Here is a 10122-nt window from a genome sequence, read left to right as displayed (position 1 = left end):
TTTATCGGTGGCATTAGACTGAGAGCGGCATTAGTTAAATGTGGCATCACTTTAGCAGTAGCATTGCTTGACTTGACTGCTGGCATTATACTAACAGCAAAAGAAGTGGCAATAAGAGCATGGGAGGCCCATTCGGACAGTGGGCGCACCAGTATGATGTACCTCCACGGACGCAGAGTGGTGAGGGAGGTATGGTTGCCCAGAGAAACAAATATCCAGGTAGCATATGTGGATTACGTCCCATTTTTGTTCTCTTTAGCCACCTTTTTCCTATGTGAGGACAACAAACCAATTGACCTAGTCATTCTCTATTGCGTTGTCATGCCTTTCTACCCTTCTTCAACCAAGAGACACGAGACTCGTTCCTTAGCTACTGATTTTCCCCTTTTCAACCTAGATGCGGGTTCGATGCCTACTCTCTTGGACAGTACATTCTCCCTTCCTTTCCTTATTCAACCCAGACATGGATTAGTCTGCATGAAGTAGGGTTTCCTTTAATAGTGCAAATTGGTTTTTGTCTCCGTGGCCAGCAGAGCAGAGGATAGCAAATTGGGAAGATGGTGGAGTGGAAAAAGATCCACATGCAACGACGTGGCAGATGGGGCAATAGAACAAGGGTATGGTTCGAAAAGAGGTAGCATACCTGAGGGTCGGCGGGAAGTGGCTTCGCTCGTGGTCGTCGTCCTCCGCACACACTATGGCAGCGAGCTTGGGGACGGAGGCCATCCCGCGTGGGCGCTAGGTCTGAGAGGACGGCCTTGTCGTCAGTGCGTGACCTCGCTCACCGACGACGAGTGCGTCAACGCTGCACGTCCTTTTCTTCCCCAGCGGATTTGTGATCACCGGTGAGGAGGGAGAGGGAGGCCATCTTTTTTAGATCTGGAGAGAGGGTGATAGTGTGAGAAGCAAGTGGGCAGCCCTTAGCAAGAAAGCGCTGAAGCTCCAGCCTATATATCTTTTTTATACTACTAGTACTGGAGGTGGAGTAGTGGTAGAGTAGTTTATATTTTCTCTGCATACAGTACCAGTTAGTCGTGCTTCAAAACTGAACGGCACGCCATTAAAAAAATAAAGGTCGATAACTAATGCGGCACCTCGGGCCAACGCGGCCAGACCGCATTTTGCATGAGAAATTACACGCCATGTTTCGTTGACATGTGGTCCCGTTCCAACATATCAGTGAGACAACGACGAGTCCTTTTCTACTAGTATTTCCGAACGGACGTGTAGGCCGGGGCGCCTCTTCGTGAACCGTGGCAAGCTGGCAACCGTCCATCGACTCTTCGCCTTTCCCTCTCGATTTGGAACTATTGTCGCACGCTCTTCCTCTCCCTCCTCCATTTTCCTTCAGCCCTTCATCCTTCCTTCTGCCATTGTTCAATCGTCTTCTCCATGGAGGGAACAGGCTGGAAACGACCCCGTTATTCTTGCCCCGATCTGAAAGATGACGTGGTGGAGGAACTCATTGATCGGTGCGACATCATCACCTTGGCTGGCATGGCAGGTTCGTTCAAGCCCATTCTCGACTCAACTAATAACATAATTACAAGGAACCCAAGAGTCAAGGAGCGGTTTGATCTCCCCTATCTTCTTCGCCGTGACCCTGATGACTGGCGCGGGGACGACGGAGGCCTCGCCTTGTGCAAGTTGATGCCGCTTGATAATGATACGTATGATGTTAAGATGCCATCGCTTGAGGGTAAGGCTTGGGAAGGCGCAAATGGAGATTGGGTTGTTTACATTGGGTCCAACTGCCAGTGGGAACTTGTGAATGTGTACACTCGTGACCGGGTTCCACTTCCAAAAATCTCAGCAGACTGCCCAGAGGTTGAGCACACCGGTATTGTACACACATTCAAATACGATCATGGTGACTGTCTTCTACGGAAGATAGCAATTTGTCGAGTTCCCAACCGCTCCTGGAATTACAACAACTATGAAGTTGTTGCTATCTTCGACAAGCTTGTTGCCGTCCTTCGTGGTTCGACTGGATGGATATTGCTCAAAAATCAGTTTATGTACACGGATGACTACTGTGATGCAATTCAATACGAGGACCTTGTGTTTGCTGCCACCACTCGTGGCACTATTTTTGCATGGCATCCTTATGCTTTCGGTGTGTTTGTCTCCCACCGTAATTATAGTTGTTTCATCCGCATGGATGCGTTGCAAGTTTCCCTTTACTAATTAACCTTCTTCTTATGTTTCCAAGGTCCTATGAACATTCCACCACCTATACTTAAAAAAATTTATAACCAAGGGGCAGATGACGATGGTGATGATCACGAGCATGAGGACGAGCAGTGCCCATATACTCTGTGGCGCCTGGCAACTAATTCCGATGGATCACCTCTTCTTGTGTGTATACAGCCCACTAATGATGTTACTACTAAGGAAGCAGGTGTAGTCTCCCATGGTCGCACACTCCGGACCTATTCCAACACCCATTGCATGGTATTCGGGATGGATACTAGTGTGCTAGCACCAACTCCTTCTCCCTGGTACAGAATTGATAGTCTTGGAGAAAACTCGCTCTTCCTTGGATGAACTATCCAATGATGGTGAAAGGCGATCCAACTGTTGCTGACACAACGTTACTACCATTTATGAAAAGCAACTGTGTCTATACCTCGGAAATTTGGGTGGTTCCCTACCCTGGTACTGATATAGTAGGCCACTTCAGCCTGGATGATCAGTCCTGCGTTGGTCTCGAGATCGACAATGGATGGCCCGTCCCAGAGAATCACTTGTGGTTCAAAGCAAGCATTTCCATCACTGAGGAATGGTTGAGTTGAAGTTCATTTCATTGCTTGTTATTTGTTGTGTGATGAAAACTTTAGTATATATAATGTATCCTCGTTGTCGATGTGGGTTGATGACCTATTGTATGTAATAAAATGATATGCCTATGATAAACTTACTAAATTTATGAATGGCTTTCGAGTCGCTTCTCTGAGTGAGTGGTGCGACGAGGCAAAAAAATATATTTTCCGAATACATAATTGTACGTGCATTGCAACAGGTTATCGGATGAGGACAATCAACAATAGTAGTACACTATTTGTACTAGCTTCACATGCTTCGCGCGTCGGGCGGGTGTTTTTACTGTAGCCATATGTTAATGTGTTCGCTGTACGTAACCAGCACCTCGAATCCTTGATACTAGTACTATATAGTAAGTAGTAGGAGTAGTAGGGTGGCATGGGCCAGAACAAGCATTCACGTCCAGGAGTACGGCACACGCCACCACCACGACATCCATCTGACACCATATTATTTCTTGGAGTCCATGCTATAGCAATCTCTTCAACCTCGTCATTTCTCTAACTTTAGCCATCGCGCGGCGGGCGAGGTGGGGGTTTGCCGATAGTCGGTTTCCTCAACTGCGGTCCCACTTGTAAGGCCAACTCCAACGCACGACCCCAAACGGACCTCCATTTTGCACGAACTCCAACAATAATTTTGACTAGAAAAGCAAGACCAAAGAAAACAAGAACCACAAGAATACATTTTACTACTCTAGAAGATATCCAACTTCCATAACTGCTCCTATAAGTTGGATTAGTGCCTTCTCGATGCATTCATTGTTGATCTGCGGAGGCTCGATCTTGCGTGCTTCTTTCTTCTTCGAATGTAAAGAAGTAGATGTTGCTTCCTCGCATCTAGTCTCATGTCTAGCCTCTATTCTAGCAGGAGTATCAACAAGTGCACTAGTCTCATCTCTAGCCTCTATGCTAGCTAAAAGTGCTAGAACATCTACTAAATTGTGCTCTATCAATATATTGATGTACTCTTCTTCCCAATACCAAAACTTGCATCCATTCTACTCCCTCCGTTCCACAATACATGCCTTCTATTTGTCAAAATATAGATGTATTTAGACATGTTTTAGTATATAGGTACATCCATTTTTGGACAAATGGAAGTCAAGTATTTTGGAACGGAGGGAGTACACAATAAATTTTTTAAGTTAGCACAACTAGTCTAATCTGAGAGCACAACCGAAGATTTGGTCGGGTTCTTCCTCCTTTTGCCGACACGTGGGACATCCAGCATCCAGGTCATGTCATGCAAGAAAATAGAGTGGTAGTTGAAGCCATGTGATGTGCATCTTGGCTTAAACTATAAATAGAATCTTACTACTCTTGAGTAACTCCAAAAGCGGCCACCAAAGATCTTTATTGGATTTGTTTTTCATCACCAGCATGTCGAGGTGAAAGATGTGCAGGTTCAGTGGGTCCTCTTGCATTTTCACTGACATGTGGGACCGCATGTGAGCAAAAAGACGATGGGCTCTGCGCGTCCGCTGGCTGGCTGAGAAGAGAGATAGAGGGCTGAGCACGGACTCCAGGAAATTTGTTCTAAGTACCTCGATATAGGCTTGATATAGTGGGGTGGCATGGGCCATAACTAGCATTCACGTCTAGCAGTACGGCACACGCCACCCACACGAGTCCCATGTGACACCAATTTTCTTGGAGTCCGTGCTATAGCCATCTCTTCTCCCTCCTATTTTCTCAGCCATCGCGCGGTGGGCGGGGTGGGGATTTGCCGATAGTCGGTTTGCTCAACTGCGGTCCCACTTGCAAGTGAAAATGCAACACCGCACACATTCCCCCTTGAGCGGCGTGCCGGACCAACCGTGTGGGGGTGCGACGCGAACACGGCAGGCTTTTCCTTTTGAACTCGTAACTTGTAAAATTTGGTTCTGCTCCATGGCGCGACCGATAGATAGAAAATAACAATTTTGCCTAGAGTAATGACAAGTTTGGTTCTGGCTCCATTCATGCATGGAGTACGTACGAAAATTATGAAGTTGATACGAAAGGTAAGATAATTACTAGTAGTACCATACTACTACATGGATTTGACGGAAAGATAAAAATACATACGGATCCATCAACGACATCCTCACGCCCTAGTGCGCCAGGTCACCAACCGACGTGTGAGGAGCATCGGCGTTGGCGGTGAGCTCAACGTGCTTCTGAACAATGCCATCCAAGGTTGCCCTACGGTCCAAGAAGGCCAGTGTCCTATCGTCCTCCTATTGCATGTAGTAGTCCTCGTGGACGATTTGCGCGTAGACGTGGGTGATTATGTCGATGGTGTCTTGCTGCGCCAGACGCTGCACGGCGAGCGCGAACTCGAGGTGGACATTCTCTGGCGCGACGGCGGGTAGTCGCAGGGCCACCAGTGTGTCAAAGAGGTTGTCACCATAGTGGCCTTTGAGGGTAGTGGGCATCGCAGAGCCTGGGCGCGTCGGCTGGAGGCGTACGTCAAAGTCGTCTCCGAGCTTCTTGACGACGGTGAACTTGTCGAGGAAACCTACGAGGACCTTGTCGAACAAGGAGACGAAGCTGTCGTCCAAGCGGCCTCTCGCCCTGGCGGCCTCAAGCAATACCTAGAGACGTTCCTCGGTGCCGGGCCGCAGGCCGGCGTCGTGGACGATCTGGCACAGCCGGCTGATGCTCGCGCTCATCACCTCCATGGGTCTAGCTTAGCTTCTAGTCAACTGACCTTGCGATTCGAGTGATCACTCTTGCCCTTGGTTAGTGTGCGTAGGTGCGTAGGATTTCGTACTACTCCTTGGCCCTCTACTGCACCTGCCTTTGGTTGTATGATAGGTGGGCCAGCCACCCCTTGGGCCCACGTGTCATTCACCCAAAGGCAGTTGCAGTAAGTCAATGAAGCTGCGTCCCCCTCCGTGCCGGTGCGGTATAGTCATATCACCGGACCTCTAGTTGGGGCCAAACGAGATAAGTTTGATGTTTACTGGTTTATTGATCCCCTTTGCATTTTGCGCCAAGTTTTAACCTTTGATTTAACTAATAAAATGTTAATGCATGTAAACAAAAATGTTGTGTAAGTCACCTTACGAAAATCAAATAATCCCAAAACACTTAGGCACGGTGCATTAACTCCCTCTTTGTTTCTTATTTCGTGACATATCAACCAATGAGAGATGTGGGCCGTGCATGCTTTCAATGACTTGAGACTATCAAACATGACATGCAGTGTTTAGTTCATTGCATGTAATCCTATTACTCTAGTTAGCAAAAAGACATTAAGTTCTCTCGCCGATAGGAATAAAACACCATGTATTTATTTACAGAGGGAGTAGTGCACTTTTTGTTACATGCATTACTAGATATTGCTAGTCAAATACTAAAATTCAGATGGACGTGGTAGTACTCCTAAATCCAGACGGTGGTGCTACTAGTAATAGTAGTAGTACTACCAATGTAGTAGGAGTACCAGCACTGTACTACCCGTTGGGCAAACTATTACGTGCTGCTCCTCACAGTGAAGTGACAAGACCTTGCGCCAGAGATGACACCTGAGTATAGGCGCCGTGTTCGGCATACCATAGTCAGCCTCACCCTCTTCAGTCACTATCATCATGGCTGTAGAGCTAGCCTGCTTACAACTAGCGTTGTACGACATAATTTCCCATGCGTAGATGCCCGTGCATTGCACGGAACACCAAGATTTGGGGTGGACGGCGCCGGCAGCGGCCATCGCGCCAGATTTTTCCACGGCCTTCTAGATGTGGTGGGGAGAAGATAAGGCTGATTGAGAGAGACAAGGAGTGTTTGTAAATAGGGAACAAGTGCGGGCATCTTTTTGCAAAAATGGAGAAGCTTAGTTTGTATGCGTCAGATCTAGATCCAACGGCTATTGGTGAAAAGTGGAAGGCACAACATCATCACCAACTCAGGACCTGTTTGATTCGCAGGATTTTGAAAACGCAGGAATAGGACACGACAATATTACAAGTTTCAAATTGATATTACAAATGTTAGGAGTAATGCCGCACCTACGAAGAGGGAATTACTAGGAAGTTTACGTAAGAACTTTCGTTACTTTAGGTGGATGCAACATTATCGTACAAACTAAAATCCACCGCCCTGACAAGTCACTAATGGGCAAATAAGTTTTCGAGTCTCTGGCCACTTGATGTTTCAAAAACAAATTCAGCTTCTGTGGAGACTTTATCATTTAGGCTTAGTCGCTTGCGGTGATCAGCACGCCATTCATTGTTGCGCCAGAGAACGCCAACCTCATTACCTTGAGCACACTTGCCTCCAGAACAAAGAACTTGGCCAATTTAATCTCAGATGTGCTGCCTCGGTAGTCGATCAAATCAATTTCTGATCACTCTTGCCCTTGGTTAGTGTGCGTAGGTGCGTAGGATTTCGTACTACTCCTTGGCCCTCTACTGCACCTGCCTTTGGCTGTATGATAGGTGGGCCAACCACCCCTTGGGCCCACATGTCATTCACCCAAAGGCAGTTGCAGTAAGTCAATGAAGCTGCGTCCCCCTCCGTGCCGGTGCAGTATAGTCATATCACCGGACCTCTAGTTGGGGCCAAACGAGATAAGTTTGATGTTACTGGTTTATTGATCCCCTTTGCATTTTGCGCCAAGTTTTGACCTTTGATTTAACTAATAAAATGTTAATGCATGTAAACAAAAATGTTGTGTAAGTCACCTTACGAAAATCAAATAATCCCAAAACACTTAGGCACGGTGCATTAACTCCCTCTTTGTTTCTTATTTCGTGACATATCAACCAATGAGAGATGTGGGCCGTGCATGCTTTCAATGACTTGAGACTATCAAACATGACATGCAGTGTTTAGTTCATTGCATGTAATCCTATTACTCTAGTTAGCAAAAAGACATTAAGTTCTCTCGCCGATAGGAATAAAACACCATGTATTTATTTACAGAGGGAGTAGTGCACTTTTTGTTACATGCATTACTAGATATTGCTAGTCAAATACTAAAATTCAGATGGACGTGGTAGTACTCCTAAATCCAGATGGTGGTGCTACTAGTACTAGTAGTAGTACTACCAATGTAGTAGGAGTACCAGCACTGTACTACCCGTTGGGCAAACTATTACGTGCTGCTCCTCACAGTGAAGTGACAAGACCTTGCGCCAGAGATGACACCTGAGTATAGGCGCCGTGTTCGGCATACCATAGTCAGCCTCACCCTCTGCAGTCACTATCATCATGGCTGTAGAGCTAGCCTGCTTACAACTAGCGTTGTACGACATAATTTCCCATGCGTAGATGCCCGTGCATTGCACGGAACACCAAGATTTGGGGTGGACGGCGCCGGCAGCGGCCATCGCGCCAGATTTTTCCACGGCCTTCTAGATGTGGTGGGGAGGAGATAAGGCTGATTGTGAGAGACAAGGAGTTGTTTGTAAATAGGGAACAAGTGCCGGCATCTTTTTGCAAAAATGGAGAAGCTTGGTTTGTATGCGTCAGATCTAGATCCAACGGCTATTGGTGAAAGGTGGAAGGCACAACATCATCACCAACTCAGGACCTGTTTGATTCGCAGGATTTTGAAAACACAGGAATAGGACACGATAATATTACAAGTTTCAAATTGATATTACAAATGTTAGGAGTAATGCCGCACCTACGAAGAGGGAATTACTAGGAAGTTTACGTAAGAACTTTCGTTACTTTAGGTGGATGCAACATTATCGTACAAACTAAAATCCACCGCCCTGACAAGTCACTAATGGGCAAATAAGTTTTCGAGTCTCTGGCCACTTGATGTTTCAAAAACAAATTCAGCTTCTGCGGAGTCTTTGTCATTTAGGCTTAGTCGCTTGCGGTGATCAGCACGCCATTCATTGTTGCGCCAGAGAATGCCAACCTCATTACCTTGAGCACACTTGCCTCCAGAACAAAGAACTTGGCCAATTTAATCTCAGATGTGCTGCCTCGATAGTCGATCAAATCAATTTCTGTAAGATAGAGATCAAGGCATTCGATGAGATTGTTATAGTGCAACACATTTTTCACTTTCGGGTCTTTTTTTATCTGCAAAAGAAGAGAACATATTAGAGCAGCTGGCAGTATAAGATTGCCGTGTCATCAAGAGGTACCAATATCATTCGCTCAGACGATAGAGTTGGCTGGCTAGTGATATTTTTTCACTCACTCACTCTCTCTGTGTGTGTGTGTGTGTGTTTCCCCTCATTTAACTAGGAGCACGTGAAGAGCTTGGGAATTTGTTGCCTTCCACTATGTGGCCGATGCCATATTTCGCAAAAGTATGCTACATAATACGCATCGATGTCAAATCAAAAGATTTTGGCACCGCTCTCGCAATGTGAGAGAGTTGGCACCGCTGTGCACACAGACCCACATGTATAAACAAATCAATCAAACCAAGTACACCAGCCTCTCACTCTTGCAAACAAGTGTTTTTTTATTTCCACAGTCCTCTCTCTCTCCCATAATATTTTTTCATTGCGTGAGTTAATTTGGCACTGGAGCAAAGTAGGTGATCCAGATTGGGGCACCAGGTGAGCAATGGAGGGGCATTGATGCCAAATGCATCACAAGTGTATTTGGCACGTGTTTTGGCCTACATAGCCCACTTTTGTACTTCCTCTATTCTAAAATTCTTGTCTTAAATTTGTCTAAATACGGATGTATCTAGCTACATTTTAGTGTTAGATACATCCGTATCTAAACAAATATAAGACAAGAATTTTGGGACGGAGGGAATACTACCTCGTATTCAGTATAAAATTTTGACCATAGATTTACCTAAGAAAATGCCAATGCATGTCACTAAAAATTACACCATTTGAAATCTTTCCCTAATAATAATAGAGCACAGATTGAGTCTCCGGGTCACCGTCGCGGCATTTTTGCAAAAACATCCTTCTTTTCTGGTAATTAAACCCGCACCCCCTTTTTAAGTGAATATCTCTGAGAAACGATTTGTTTTTCACAAAACCCCCTGCTATTCTGAATATTCAATGCGCAGTGCTCCTTCCCCTCCAGTGTATTCAATCCAGCGCGGCGGAGGAGAAGGTGAGTGGCGGCGCCGCGCTGTCTGACTTCTACCTGCACACCACCCACGCACCGCCATCCGTCCGCGCGCTCGCCGGCAGATACCGCGCCCTGCAGGTGGCGTCTACTCCCTGGGCGTTCTTCTTCTGGAGATCCTCACCGCAAGTCCCCGACGCACTCCAGATCCGGTCAAGGACGGGCCGACCGGCGGCGGCGGCTTGAACTCCTGGGTGGCGAGCTTGCTTCCTGAGAGAGTAGAGTGAGTTGAGAGAGATGAAGAGAGAGCATG

The sequence above is a fragment of the Triticum dicoccoides genome, chromosome 5B (genome assembly GCF_002162155.2).
Source record: "Triticum dicoccoides isolate Atlit2015 ecotype Zavitan chromosome 5B, WEW_v2.0, whole genome shotgun sequence".
NCBI lineage: Eukaryota > Viridiplantae > Streptophyta > Magnoliopsida > Poales > Poaceae > Triticum > Triticum dicoccoides.
This window is presented reverse-complemented; position numbering follows the sequence as displayed.